The sequence below is a fragment of the Marmota marmota genome, unplaced genomic scaffold, assembly GCF_001458135.2.
Source record: "Marmota marmota marmota unplaced genomic scaffold, marMar, whole genome shotgun sequence".
NCBI classification, from domain to species: Eukaryota; Metazoa; Chordata; class Mammalia; order Rodentia; family Sciuridae; genus Marmota; species Marmota marmota.
In genome coordinates, this window is record NW_026000026.1 from 89,027,117 (window position 1) to 89,043,915 (window position 16,799).

Here is a 16,799-nt window from a genome sequence, read left to right on the forward strand (position 1 = left end):
AAGAGAACATTCTCACCACTTACTTCACTTGTCAATTGTTCTCAATGACCAGGGAAGTTTGACCTTCAACAAATGTATGAATTAAGTGTATAAATGGGTATGATCATATTTCTTTGACTTGAAGACACTTTTGATACAGTATTCATCATCATTTTTTTAAAGAAGAACTGCCTATTAAACTGTTATACTGCTTTGTAATCACTTAAGATTTTTATTTCAGATTTATTGAAAGGGCTGTTAGACTTACTTCTGTTCTAATAACTTTTAATACCTTCAGCATTGAGAGTATAATTCTAAGGCATGTTAAAGAGCCCTGAGTTTTTGTCAGTATTTCCTACTTGACTAGATTTGATTTTGTATTTTTATTGTTTGAGTTGCATGACACTCTCACACAATTTTTTTCTCATGGCATACAATTTCATGGATCTAGTCTCAGGGATTTGTTAATTTTCTTTATTTATAATGTATACATTACTTACCATATGTTAGTCCTTTTGTATTTTCTTATATCAGGAATAAAATGTAGCACACTTGCTATATGCTCTTGTGACAATCCTTCCCTAGGCATGTATTCTCAGGAAAATATAGAGTGTGATCATTACTCCCATGGCAATTATCCACTGCACAAACATTAAATATGTACCTCATTGTTCTATTTCTGTGCTATTCCATACCTATAATAATTTTTGAGTCAATGCTGATTCATGGTAAAATCTTTTTGAAGATATTTTACAGTTAGGATGAGAAGTCCCAGCCCTGTGTATAACTTAATTGAAAGGCTGATAATATGAGGAGCAGTGACCATTTTTTTGCACCCACAGGTGAGGACCACTATACTGGTTGTTACCTGGCCAACAAGGATTTTAAGAACTCATTGATTTTTTTTAAATTAATATACTTGGGTTTTTATAGTAGCTTTAGATTCACAATTAACTTTAGCAGCAAGTAAAAGTGCTCCCATCTATCCCCTGACCCTACATATTAAAAAACTCCCCCACTATTGACATCCTGCATGAGGGTGGTACTTTTGTTATCATCAATAAAGTTACATTGATATATCATTATCCAGAGTCAATAATTTACCTCAGGTTTGGACAAATATATAACTTGTATCCATCATTACAATATCATGCAGCATAATTTCTCTGCCCCCATAAGTTCTCTGTGCTCTACTCCTATATCCCTCCTTACTTTTTAACATCTGGAAACTACTAATCCTTTTACTGTCTCTATGGTTTTGCCTTTTTAAGAATGTCATATATTTGGGATAGCACAGGCTATAATATTAAACTGCTTTCTTGCATTCTTTCAGAAGTTTGCATTTAAGTTTCCACCATGTCTTATCATGGCCTGATACCTCATTTCTCTTTAGAACTGCATAATATTCCATTATCTGCATATATGAGTTTATTTGTCATTCACCTACTGAAAGTCATCTTGGCTAATTCCAAGTTTTGGCAATTATGAGCAAAGCTGCAATTAACATCTATGTACAGGTCTCTCTTTGGACATAAATTTTCAACAACTTTGGGTAATATTAAGGAGTGCAGTTGTTGGGTCATACATTTAGTTTTCACGTATGCTTAGTTTTGTAAGAAACTGCCAGAATATCTTCCAAAATGGCCAAACCATTCTGCAGTCACACCAGGAGGTTCTTGTTGCTGCAAATCCTTGGTAGCATTTGGTATTTCCAGTGTTATGAATTTTGGCCATTTTAATGAGCATATAGTAGTCTTTCATCATTGTTTTAATTTGCAGTGTTCAGATGTCTGTTCAGGTCTTTTCTCCATTTTATTCTCTCCTTCCTTCTCTCTTTTTTTTTATGTTGGAGATTGAACCCTGGGCCTTACACATACAAGGCACGTGATCCACCACTGAGACACATTCCTAGCATTTGTCCATTTACTTACTGTTGCATTTTAAAAATTCTTCATATGTTTTGGATTCTACCCAAAAACTATCCAAAAACTTTTATTCAGGCATTTTGGAGAAAACATTTTCTTTAAGTCTGTGTCTTGTTTTCTCATTCTCTTGAAAATCCCACTGATTTTAGGCCGTAATTTCAAATAGGTTATTTTAGATTTTCATAGAAATATAAAAACATTTGCATTTTAGAATAAGTAAACTAAGTTAATTTATGCAAATTTCTTGAAAAGAAAAGGTAACCAAGAGGGAAGATTTAGGATTTGGTTTATCATGGAAACTAAGTGACATGAAACTGAATATAATAACAGTTGAACCCCCAAATTGTTATTCTGGAATGATAAATAACATATAATATGAAGAAATGTAATAGGAATAAACACAAAACCCTGCTAGGCACAAACAAAACAAAACAAAATAGCTCTCGGTGTATAAGTTAGGGCAGAACCAATTTATTATACATTTGTATAGAAAGTGTTATTAAAAATTGGCTATAAACCAACAACATGAAGAAACTGCCAAACAGAAAGGAAGACAGAAGGATTTCATATCATGTGGTTGTCAAAGTCACAAAATGACAAAATTTTCATTGAATCAAAATTATTGTAAGAATTGAAAATTTGCCATAAAGAAAAACAATGCCCTTAGGGGTGAGGCTAAATAAAACCCCACATATCTTTAAACTCTCAAATCATACTTGGCCCTCACTCTAACAAATATTGAATTTATTATCCACAAATACCCAGTTTCAGATTTCTCATTTCATGTTTACTGTGGGGCATGTGTTCACAGAGTGGGCAGTATCCCTTTTTTATTTTTGCTGAAATGTATAGTAGAATTATTATAATTTAACTTCACATATGATGTAGCTCCACTGTAATGTTAGACTTCATTGAGAAGAGAAATATTTCATAGGCCCCTCCTATCTTCTATGCTAGTCACTCTATGTCTGGAACATCCTGTCTAGTCCTATATGACACATTTTCAAAGAGTTGTTGACAAATGTATACAGGGCAGTGTTACTCTCAAAGAATTGTTCTGGTCACATACCACCTTGTTCTATTAAGAAGACGAATGCCTAGCTTGGAAAAGGCAGCTTGCAAGCTGTCTTTAAACATTTGAAAGACTGTCTAGTTGAAGACGGATTAGATTTAAGATGTGTCCCTCTGAAGTCAATATAATACTCCACATGTGGTCAACTAGTAGAGAGCTCAGTGGGAAGATAACCTTCCTTTTTCTTTGTGACTGGAAACATAAACCAGAGATTGAAGTTGTTTTATGGCAGATACATCACATAATTGGCTCATGTCACACTTTGAATCAACAAAAAGTCAAATTTTTTCCAGAAAATCTGTTTTCAAGACAGATCTGCCCAGTTCTGTGAAGGAAAAGTTAAATTTTACACCTTAGTTAAGAGCTCATATTTCTCCTTAATAAATGAAAAATTTTTTAGCTTTGATCTTCAACTTTACTTTGATGAAGGGTAGTAGTAATGTTTTGCTTTGCAGTAATAATTGTCTATATTGCTTTCAGGTTTAGCTTTATTTTTAAATTTTTTTTTAGTTGTAATCGGACACAATACCTTTATTTTATTTATTTACTTTTATATGGTGCCGAGGATCTAACCCAATGCCTTGCACGTGCTAGGTGAGCACTCTACTGCTGAGCCACACCCCCAGCCCATTTGGTTTAGCTTTTTGTAATCTACAAACAAGTTATATTTGTTCTGTACTTCTCATCCAAAGTGCTAAAGAGAAATGTTGGACAAGATGGGACTACATGCAAAATAATGAAGGACTCCACTGAAAGTGCCCTGTAATTTGATATATATATCTATATCAAATTACAGGGCAACATATAAATTAACCTTGTTCTCCATTTGTCTATTAAAGTATCACAAAATTAAGTTGCACCATTTTTATGCCCTTTTCTTAAAAAAACAAATGAGGAGTATGATCAAAAATTAAATTAGTCTTGTTTGTCATGAGTTATTCTTAGTACAACTGTGTTGGCTAATTTTGATTGTTTCCTAAATTCTTTCAAATTGTTTCATATCTTAAAATTATTTTTTTACTACTAGACAGTGTCAAATTAGTTTTATGGTTTTAGATTTCTGGAATTTATCTTTATCTCTCTTCCGATAATTGGTATGTTTTCCTATTTCCCATTCTCTGGCATCACTCCCAGTTTCTGTGATTCCTCAAGAATCTCCAACAGACTTTGCATGAATGCACCTGCAGGGCCTTTCAGTTACCACAGCTGTCTGAGTGTAGGCACCTAAACCTAATCAGAACAGCTTAATTATTACAGTGATCATGCATGGAGGTTAATTTGTAGAGTCAGTGGGAAAAATGAAAATTGAGTAGAGCCAAAAATATTCTTGAAATCCCTTCATTTGCCCATATGGAACATGATTTTGTTGTTCAATTTTATATGCATATATAATGTACATAATAATGGATATATAATGTACACAATAATATGCACTATGAAATAAAGGGTTTCTATTAAAAAAAGAAACTACCACAGTGCACTCACTATGTGGGCACACAGAGCCAAAACTCACCAAGGGGCAGCAGGCTCAAGCATTTCAAGTCAGGAAAACCGCTGAGCTTGAAGTGAATTGAATGAATGAATATGGGCAGGTCTGCCCACTTTTTTATTTGAGTTCACATAGTTGCATTCCCATGAATAATATACTGCCTAATGCAATTCCAGTGTAACTTGCTCTCCATTTTGGGCTTTATTTCTTTCTCAAGCATACTTACATACTTTATTCTTCTCTGATGGAGTAGTGCGTGCAACAAATCTCAAAGGGTAGAAAATCAGAATATTAGGTAACTTTGAGTCAAAAACAAACAGCCAAAAAAAAAAAAATCAACCCCAAACCAAACAAATAAAAAACAAAACAAAAAAAAGAACAACAACAAAAACCAACCAAACAAAAATCCTGCCTACAATGTGTGGCACATTTTATTTTCCATTGCATTCTGCCCTCCCTTTAAATATGCTAAGAATTATGACATGAAGGCTTCATCTTTCTGGTATTATCTTCCTTGACATCTTCTACCCTGTTATTCACATTCCAAATTCTTTTTATTAAAAATGTATTGCCTCCAGTTGGAAGGTAACACAAGAGTCTCTTGTATTTCTTGGTGATGGGGGATAAGTGGTAGAAAAGAAAAATCCTGAAATTTTTCTTAGAAGTAAGAACCTTGTGCTAGGAACTTCCAAATAGATTCAGAATTAGAGAGCCCTGTATCAAATTCTATTTCAGCAAAGTGAAATCTTGAGAGATTAAATAGATAAATTCAGACTCTCTTTTCTCACATTCCTGTCCTTCAAGCTATTAAGAATAGTATTTAAAACCAAGTTGAACCTGAGAGGTTTAGATTTCCCTTCTTCACTATTTATGCTGTATGGGTGTGCCCTCAATTTTCATGCAGGGGTGAAACAAAGCATGTGGATTGTCTGTCTGAGCACTGTTCCTGAGATGTAAGAGCAATGTTATATAACGTAAAACCCAGACTGTACTAGTGAACACTACACCCAGGTCTGTGTGGATTCTAGACGTATTTGATTGCCTTTGGCAAACAAGATACAGTGAAATTAAAGCTGGTTGTATTGGGGGTGGTGGAGAGGGTGGCTGTGGAGGATGTGAGCAGACACACGCACGTAGGTAAAACATCACTTTTAAAGGGTCAGTACAGCAGGAAAGAGGCAATAGAGAAAAACCCGCTGTGAAGTATTTCATTTTTGTGATTCTTTAACAATTTACAGAAGCAATGACACATCAGGGAAGTTTCCTTCTCTTTGGGGAATCATAAATAAAATAGTGGTGTAATCAAAGGACAGAAGAAAAAAGAGACTTCAGGTATTTAATTCTTATTTGCCTCCTTTTCCATTATGTATGACTCCAGGGCCTAGTCCAGGAGTATAACTCAGCCTAGCCACGTCTGCCAGAGCCTTCCAAATTCTGAAACTGCTGCTGTATTTACTGCTTTCTACTCAGTGAATAGAAAAGGGGTTATAAAGGTCTTCAGGAAAAAAAAATGTGGTGAGGTTGCTGCTGGATTTGCTATAGGGGCTTGTTAATTTCTCTGATCTATTGTTCTCTCCCCAGATTGGGTCTCTACCAGGGTCTCTAGACAGCCTGTGCTTCTGCTGGGATAGCTTCCAGAAGCTTCTGCCCAGGGGAGGGCTGGGAGTCAGGAATGGAGATACTTCAAATAGCCTCTCTGAATCTTGGAGGTGCTGGGGGCATCAAAACAACTCGATGACTGTAGAGAGGCCTTATTTCTCCCATCCTTGTCCTGGAATCCTAGCTGTCACTAAAAATTTGAGTCTATAACCATTCAAGCCAGAGTCAATGAATGCTATGTGTTGATATTTTACCAGCATTCCCTGAATACCAGGAAAGGAAAGGCTAGCCAGGTACAATCTGCAGAAAAGAACAGATGATTGGAGACTCAGGGATACCCCCAAAACTAGAAGTGAACATGCCTTTTGGGCAGGCTGACATGAGCAATCTCGTGAACTGCAATTTTAAATTCTTCCCTGTTGGAAACAACCCACTACTTCCCAATTCAGTCTTTTTGAAATGTTTCAGAAACAAAACTTCCAAATATTTCTCTCCATGGGATCCTTGACTAATAAATATGGAGTGCAAAGAATAAATAACATACATTTATGTCTGACTGGGGCTTCTGCTTTGAAAAGCACTGATAACTTACTATAAAAGTAATTGCCAGAGGTCCCTTCTAGGACCTTCCAATGATATTGCCAATAAGTTTTCAAACCATAATTTGATATGCATTATTAAAATATACTATTTTAGAGTTAGTTATATTTTCTAAATTTTCTGAATATGATGTGTTGTGGTTAGATCTGGAATGTCTTCTAGTCTTGTGTGTTGAAGGCTTGGTCCTAATGTAGCAATATTCTGAGGTGGGGCTTCTTGGAAGTGATTGGATCATAAGGGCTCTGACCACATCAGTGGATTAATCCATTGATAGCTGAATGGACTATTGGGAGGTGGTGGAAATTGTAGGGTATGGGGCATGGTTGGAGAAAGTGGGGTCACTGGCGGCATGCCCTAGGAAGATATTTCCTGTCCCTAGTCTCTTCGCACCCTTCCTGCTTTTCTGCCTCCATGAGGTGAATGGCATCTTTTGATAGGCTTCTGTCACCACCATGATATTCTGTCTCACCTCAGTCCCAAGGCAATGGAGCCACCTGTTCATGGTCTAAAACCTCTGAAATGTGTGAGCAAAAACAAATATTTTACTTTCTAAGCTATTTTTCTCAGTGATTTGTTTCAGTGACAAAAAAGGTTAACAAACTACTTAACATCTTGTTACAAGCAACAGATTTTATTTTTTTGTAGACTCATCACTATTTAACAAAAAGTGCAGGATTGTAATTGGCATAATTCAGTGGCATAATTTCAATGTTCCAGCATTGAAAGTAAGGCATGAGTATGAATCAGTGGAAACATTTGTAAAATGTTGGAGGCTTTGAAAGTCATGGTATTGTAATTTGTTTCAATTACTATCAGTAATGGGAAGAAGTGATTATTAATCTTGTGGTTGAAATTTTAGTGTTTGGCATTACCATGTATTTCCCTAAGTCATTAGGAAACAGGATCATTAAATTATTTGCATTCAAAATATTTTCCATGCAAAAAATCAGAAGAAATTTGTTCTAGTAAAGTGGCATGAGTTTTCTGTCACTATAGAGATTATTTCAATAAGTCTTGTATGGAGTTAAAATTTGAAAAAAGTTATCAATTATCATTATCCCTCAATTGGATGGAGAATTAGGAGGCAAGTATGCCCAGACACTTGTGGTTGGACAAAATAACAGCTATCTAAAAATGAATTTAGAAGATTAGCTGTTATTTCTTATTTGATAGGGAGCAATAGGACCAGGGCAAGTGTGAGGCAAGAGAGGCACTCGGGGCACAAGATTAAGTGGGTCTCCATGGCCTGACACAGCCTGTCTCCTGAAGTTTGGCACCCTTGGGACCCTTGTTGCCTCTCTTTAATCCCAGTCCTGGAAATTAAGATAAGTGATATAAGTATACTTTTTATATTAAGGATTAATCTTATGTCAGAGAACTAAAATCTAAAACATGGTACACTCTTGGAAGTTAATTAATATTATCCCATACTTATGTTAATTTTTTCCTACCATACGAAAAGAGTCTCTGGTTAAATAAATAAAATATGTAAGAAAAATGAAGTAACACTGCTTTGGGAGAGTTGATGCAGACATACTGGTATAGGAAAATGACTTTATGACATGGATTCTTTTTTCCAAAGAGGTAATCTGCTAGCATTCCACCAATGTTCACATAACATGGGTAGACAGCAAGCATGGTTTCAAGTCACACATTTGTAGGCATAAATCTATATAATTGGTTTCCTAAATTCTTACTATGATAGTATAAGCAAGTGGTTGCATAAGAAATCATTTTTAAATGATTGAAAATTTCTTCCTTAATGTCATATAATGTTGGGTTATTTATTTATTGGTTTTAAGTGTTCTTGAGTTCTTTAAAAAAATTTTTAAAAATTATTTTATTTTCTTTTGTTATTTTGGGGGGTGGTAACCAATGACTGAACTCAGGGGCACTTGACCACTGAGCCACATCCTCAGCCCTATTTTGTATTTTATTTACAGGCTTTAGGAGTCCTATTGAGAAAGTCATTGCCTGTGCCTATGGGTTGGAGTGTTGACCCTACATTTTCTTCTAGGAATTGCATAATTTGTCAAGGATCAGATGGCTGTATCTGTGTGGGTTTGTCTCTGAGTCTTCTATTCTGTACTATTGGTCTATGTGTCTGTTTTTATGCCAGTACCATGCAGTTTTTGTTACTATCACTCCATAGTATAATTTGAAGTCATGTATTATGATACCGCCAGCATTGCTCTTTTGGCTTAGAATTGATTTGGCCCTTCTGAGACTTCTATTCTTCCAAATTAATTTTAGGACTATGTTTTCTAGTTCTGTGAAGAATATCATTGGTGTTTAATGGCTATATCATTGAATCTGTATATTGCTTTTGATTGCCATTTGAACAATATTAATTCTACCTATTCATGAACATGTTTTTTTTCCATCTTCTTGTGTCTTCTTCAATTTCTTTCTCCAATGTTCTATAGTTTTCATTGTAGAGGTTTTTAACTTCTTTGCTTAGATTTATTCCTAGGTATTTTTTTTAAGCTATTGAGAATGGATTGTTTTCTTGATTTTTTTTTCAGCAGATTCATTATTGGTTTATAAGAAAGCTCTTGATTTTATAACCTGCTACTTTACTGAATTTGTTTATTAGCTCTAGTAATTTCTGGTGGAGATTTTTGGATCTTCTAAATATAGGATCATATCACTTAATTTGATTTCTTCCTTTCCTATTTTTATCCCTTTTATTTATTTACCTAATTACTCTGGTTAGAATTTCTAATACTATGTTGAATAAGAGTGGTGAGAGTGGACATCTTGGTTTTGTTCCGGATTTTAAAGAAAATGCTTTCAGTATTTCCCTATTTACTATGATGTTGGCTTTGGATTTGTCATAGATGTCCTTTATGATGTTGATGTAAGTTCCTTCTATTTCTAGTTTCTAGATCCTGAGATTTGTCAAAGGCTTTTTCTAAATCTATTGAGATGACTATGCAATTTCTGTCCTTAAGTCTATTTATGTGGTGAATTACACTTATTATTTTTATAATACCTTTATTTTATTTATTTATTTTTATGTGGTGCTGAAGATCGAACCCAGGGCCTTGCACGTGCTAGTCAAGCGCTCTACCGCTGAGCCACAATCCTATCCCCAAATTACACTTATTGATTTGTGTATGTTAAAGCATCTTTGACTCCCTGGGATAGAACCAACTTGGTCATGATGTACAATTCTAAAAATTGTTGTTGAATATGATTCGTTAATATTTTATTAAGTATTTTTGCCTCTATAGCTATCAGGGATATTGGTCTGTAGTTTTCTTTCCTATATGTGCCATTTTCTTAGGGAGAGTCTCCATTTCAGTTGGCTAAACTACATGCCAATAATTCCTGGATACAACCTCATCAACACACCCATAATCCTCAGCATCTCTTAATCCAATCAAGTTGATAATTAAAATTAACCATTACATTATTGTTATATCTTCTTAGTGGATTGTTCCCTTTGCTAGTATTGAGAAACTGATGTGACTCCATTTTTGAAAATAAATAAATAACAGCAGCTTCTACCTCAAGGCCTGTCCAAGGAGGGGGCATGACCCTTGTCCTTGGAAAAACCCACAGAGCAATCCTAAGCACATACCCACCCTGCTGAGTTGTTTGTCTGTAAATAACAGGAGAGGTCTGCGGTGCCAGGTGTCCCTGACTCAGTTAGGCTAGGTGAAGACCCATAGAAACCCCCCTAGCAACCTCCAATCAGCATGGGACAGGGAAAATACCTGGAATGCCAGATGACCCCCAAGTAGTTTATGGTGGTTGATAACATGATGGGAAACCATGTAGTTTAGCACGTACACCCCTCGCAGCCTAAACTAATCAGTTCAAACGAATCCCCCTCTTGTACTAACCAATCACCCCTACTCAACTTGTTCCCACCATTGAATGTGCTAATCAATGTCAGGAGTTGTTGTTTGACTTTCTCTGTCTCTTCTGATTTATTTTGGCTCGAAGTCTTCTTTGTTGGATATGAGAGTAGCTACCTCAGCTTGCTTTCAGTTTCCATTTGCATGGTATATCAATTTCCATACTTTAGCTTTCAGCCTGTGCACATCTGCCTATAAGGTGGGTTTCTTGCAAATAACATATACTTTGATGAAGTTTGAGTGTAGTTAATTTGTGTGTGGAGCAAGTTGCATGTCTCTTGGCTGTGTTAAGTTCAGTAGTAGAGTCTCTGTCCTGTGAATTTGTAGTGTCCCTATAGATTCCTAGCACCTTAGAGAAAAGGGGAAAATAAACTATAGCAACAGCCAAAGGAAACAATATATGGCCTAAAGTAAATACTTAATGCCCAATATGACATCTACAACACTAATCACCACAAAAACAGGAATGGTGCAGACAGCAATCGCCAACAGCAAAAACAATAAAGAGCCATAAAATAGATCTGGCATTAAAGTAAACAGTTGTCAACTATGCCATTGACTGTACTAATAACTGCAACAATATGGATGATAGGGGCAGGAGTTACATATATCAAATAATTATAAAAGATGGTAAAAATACAGTTGATTAAAAGAAAAGAAAATGTGATAAGAAAGTAAAAAAAGTTAAGAACATTCAAAATGTGAACATAGAGCATGTAGCAAGTGAAAAGTATAAAGAAGGAGGAAAAGTAGAGAAAACCAGTAAAGGGAGAGAAAAAAAGAGAATAAGAGAATTTGGCTGTTAGTAGGAGAATAAAGGAGAGAGAGAAACAAGTGAAACAACCAACCAAACACAACAACACCAAAAAGTCCTATTCTTCAAAAGATAAGACAAGGAGGCTGGGGCTGTGGCTCAGCGATAAAGCACTCGCCTAGCATGTGTGAGGCCCTGGGTTTGATCCTCAGCACCACATAAAAATAAATAAAATAAAGATATTGTGTCCAACTAAAATTATTAAAAAAAAAAGATAAGACAAGGAAAAACAGCATTATAGAAAATGCTAAAAATGAGAAAAAAAGAAATATACATATATATCTCCACAAACCATTCAGCACAGCAAACACACACACACATGCATGGAAAAAAGAATGAAAGGATTGTCTCTACTGAGGTGGTCAAACTGTTGATGAGGATGGATGGTCACTGCCTATGCCTAACTGTCCTCCTTTCCATTTCTTCTTGGGCCATGTAAGAGAGAGACAGTAAGGGTTTTGGTTTATTAACCTCTTCCTTTTATGTGTGTGTGTGTGTGTTCAATGAGCTGCCATCTGGAATGGCTTAAAACTGAAGTTGGTTGGAATTGCTCTCAGCTTCCCTTCTCACCAGTATAAAATAGGATAAAATGTGAAATCCTGTTGATTGGAATTTGTCTGGACAGACCAGATTGATGCTCTCCCAGGTTGGGGCTGCTGTGGAGTTCTAAGAGGAGAATTCCTACGGCGGGGACTTAGGTCTAACCAGGCCGTAGGAGCTTTTTTGGGTGGTATCTACACACCCTTAGGGTCAGGCAGATGCTGATCTCTTCCTGGAGTCTGGATCTCAGGAGTCTCTGAAGAACTCTACTTGTGGGGCAGGAGAGCTAATCCTCCACAGATCTCATATACTCCCCATAAATGCAGCCTTCCCAGGCTTAGTCCCTGAGTGTATTCACACCTGCCTGTTGTTTCCTCTTCAGCTGGTCATGTGAGCCACCAGACTCAAAGGAATAAAAGTTGGACTCCTCTTCATTTTTCTGTCTTGAATCCCCCCAGGTATAGTCTTTGTCCCTGTTTCACTCATGTTCTGCTAGGCACACCCCAGGCCACAGAGTGGATGCTTGCCAAGGCAGTGGAGGAGTTTGTATAATCTCCTGGGCTCCCTAGCAGCAGGTTGAAGTGTGGCCTCCTCAAGAGGGTGCCCACTTTAGCTTTGACTCACCTGTAGACAGCAGTTTTGAAATACCAGTTTGCTGTGCAGTCTCTGGATCAGCTAAGTTCAGGCTGGTTTTCTGACCTGCAGGGTTTTTCCTGTCAGAATTATCCATTGTGTGTTGATATCATCCTCCCCTCTGTGGTGAAATAGTGCTGCTGCCACTGTGGCAGCTGGCTTGACTCCATTGTACCCTTTCTTCTTTGTTCAATGCACCTGTATTTGTGAGTCTCTAAGAGACTGACTGATATTGAATTTCCATGAATTCCCTCTTTCACCCACCTCTCTGAGAAGCAGTGCTCCCGCTGCTTGGATCCTGAGCCACAGAGGAACTGGTCAGATATGAATTATTTAGTAGTGAGTATTTGGTGGAAAACCTTCGAGGAGTTTTGAAGGTGAAAAACTGTGTTCTTGCAAATAGCTGAATCTGTATTCAACATTTTCATCCATAGCCATATGCCAGAACTATATTGGCACAAGTTATTTGCATCCACAAATTTCTCTTATCAGCACAATTGCCACAACAATCCCTGGAGTACAAAAAATGCAGTCCCAAGTTTACAGATGCTAATATTTTACTTACCTTTCCAATTCTTCTTTCTGTGTTGGGAAGGGTAAGTCTTAAACTAAGGATTAGTTAAGTCTTAAACTAAGGATTAGGTAAGTCTTAAACTAAGGATTACATTTTTTTTTTGAGCAGCAAAGATGTTTGCTTTATAAATTAAAAAAAATTTAGGCTCAGCCCAATTAGAATATTTGATGGTTCTCTTTCCATCCGCCTAACCTTCTCTCTTTCTGTTTCTCTCTCTCTCTCATTTGAGGGTACAAGAGATTGAACTTAGGGATTCTACCACTGACTACATTCCCAGTCCTTTTTATTTTGAGACAGGATCTCGCTAAATTGCCCAGGCTGGCTTTGAAATTATGATCTTCCTGCCTCAGCCTCCTGAATTATTGGAATTATTGCCCTCTTAAAATAAATTACCCTCTCTTAAAATGAATTGTAAATTGGCAATTGCAAAAGTTTCAAGGCAACTATTTGATTATCAGTTTACTAATTTCCTTTTTATTAAATTTACAAAGAAAGATTTTCTGCTTCCTACAAAGCCATGAGCAACTAAGAATAAATCTTTGTATTTCAGTAAACACAGGGAAATTACAAATATTCTAAGTACATATAAGCAAAACTGCCTCAAAGTCAAAGGTTCAGCACTGGGGATGAAAGCAATGTGCTGATGACAGCAATAATTCAAATTGCAAGTACGCTTGCCATCTTTTTTCTGCAGACAGATTTCTTTTGAGTCACTGGTGAGAGCTTCCCAGGGAGATGCGGCTCTATTCCCTCATGGCAGACAGGAGGAGGATGCTGCGAGGAATCCAATGCCACCTGGCAACAATGGTCGCACAGACTGCTAGAGAGGCACAGATTGGAACCCAAGCCTCATCAGACCGCAGCTGTGACAGTGGCATATTTCAAAAGTGTGTTGCAAATTTCACACACGGGGTCTTTAAAATAATTTGAAAGTCTCCTTGGCTTCACAGACTTTTAATTAAGCGAGGACACCTCCAAAAATCAAAGCATCATTTATGTATTTGCATGAAGGTAGATAGAAACTTACAGCCACATTTTAAAAATCTGAAGCTGATTATGGTGTTTCCAAATATAAGTGACTATTAATAATGAATTCTCTCTAAAAACCAAAATGGCACTTTGGCACCTCACAACTGAAAGAATAAAAGTTAAGTGATGTAAACTTTGAAAACATTCCCTCTAAAATCAGTTATCTTAAATGGCTTAAAGTCTTAGCAGTCAGCTTGAGTGTTCATCCTCTACCTGCAACATTACCAAATGCAAGTGTAGTTATAAGCAAGAAGTGCATGTTTTGAGATCTCACATGCAAATGGGAGCAATAGCTATCTTTCCTGTTAACGGCGGAAGAAAAGTTCTTAGCTTATAATTCCCACCTGTCTTCTCCCAGAGAGGGATTCCAGATTCAGGATGATCTACAATTGATTAGGATTGATGGGAACTGTTCTTCAGGCTGGTTTAGAGATGGAACAGAAACTTTGAGAAGCATCCAGTCTCTCTTTTGGTCTCCAGGTAAATATTTCTGAAAGATGAACATGAACTATGAGTTTTCAGGCTGACTAGGACTCTTTGCTCTAGAGACTTTGTTTTTGCCATAGGTGGGTTTAGGTTTTGCAGAACCTGAACTTTCCTTCTTTAAGCAAAATACTACAGAATTACAAATAAAAAATCAAGTCCAGGGACTTCTGGTACTAAAGCTAACTCTTCATTTGCATCATGATAAATTTATCCAAGGGTCTCACACAGAAGTATAAGCCCAATTTCTGACAGGCAGTGCAGTGGACCATTGAGCCCAGGAACTCACATTATGGAGAATGTGCAGAGGGTTTTGTTTGCATGAGATTGCTATCGGTATCCCGAAGACAAGGTGGCTCCTTCACTCCAGGAGAGCCGACTACAGCCAATGAAGCTGACTTTCAGGGAAATGTAGAGCATATAAACAGACAACTTGACTTTTATTTATTTTAATGATATCTCTAGTTTCAAAAAGTCTGAAGTCAGGGAAACAGTTCTGAAAGGGTTTGACCCCTCCCTTTTTCAGCAGCTGTATGACCACATGTTTTATCTTCTTCTAGTATACTAGCCATCCATTCCAACCTGGAAGGATGATCCCAATTTTAACTCTAAGGTTGTGAATTAAATTCAAAGCAGATGGTTAAATTTGATCATCACTGGTTGATCATGTGTCTACGAATTACTCCCATGGTCACTGCATGAGTGCCATCCCTACTCAAGGACTACAGGGACTGGCATCATGGAAGGAAGGGTGTTTATTTTCCTGGGAGTAATGGTCAGTCTGTTCAGGGATGTCCTTAAATTTCATTCCTATTGTTACACTGAGTTCTTCAAAGTTGACTGACGTGTGGATAGAGTCAATTAGGAAATTTCTGCTGTGGTGAATTTTGGTGTTGAACAAGATGCCGTTCTACAATTAGCTTTGATGGGGAAGGGATCTTATTTGGATCTTATATGACTACTCTTTGATTCATTTTAGGTACACATTAAGGGCTGAAGGCAGGTGTTCTTCTAGCACTTGTTAAGCATGTAGTGGGGGCATACTTATATTAGTTATATTAATAAATATATATTTTATAGCCCTGTCTGTCCTACTCTACAAGTATGGAATAGTAACGAAGAAATCCAAATGATTAAAACTAAACAAAATAATTCCCCTTGAAGACAAATCTTTCCTCTATGAGAGACTATCATATGGTCCTCAGCTTTGTTGATGTAAAGAACATACAGAGGGCTTTTGATATCATTTATCAATTTATATTCCAGACTTTAAGTTATAATCAAGAGACATAAACATGAATGAGGCATGATTCTTAACTTTTGCTTCCCTCACAAAGTATGTATTTTTGCTGCAACCATTGCTATCATTGTGATGAAGGCAGTAGGAAAGGAAGATTCAAATTACCATGGGAACATCCAGTAAGCAGGCCTCACACTATACCAAGCCTTGTAAGGGCTGATAGCTAAAGTCTAATCAGACAATGAACAAACTCAACAGTATGATTAATCAAAGGTTTTAGATACGATGGGGGTTTGTCTTTGGATGTGCACCTTAGTACAAGAGAAAACATGTTGGATTTGGATACTCAACACACACACACACACACACACACAATATGAGAAAGGATGAGATTAATAACCTCAGATTCATTCTGTCTTTCAACAAATGGGTATTCAGTTGGGAGAGCTAGGGAATGATGCCTACACTACTAATTACACCTCTCTCATTAAAAATATCTTAATTCTACTGATCATCCTGGTCTATTTCTAAATGATCATATGAAGGTTCTCATGGGGTAGGCATTTCATTGTTTATATCACAAGGCCTCACTCTGTTCCATGGAATTAAGTGTATAGTCAGTAGTCCCCGAACTGTACAGAGCAAGCTAAGGGTATGTGTGATGAGTGGGGGAAGGGGTGTTTTTTAAACTCTAATGAACCGATCATTGGGTCTTGAAACCAACATCTGGGTAAAACCCAGAAATTTAGTAATCAAATAGAATAAAATAGAAACCAGCTGGAGGACAGTGCATATTTTAAGTATAATCACTATTTGTTTTTTTGGTGATTCTTTTATTTCACTTTTTTGATGATCTATGTGTGCGTGTGCGTGCAGTGGAATGTATGTTTAAGTATTTTCTACTGGGTCAAGGTAAAATCAAATCAGTGTCAATCCTCTGAGTGTGTTGGGGCTCT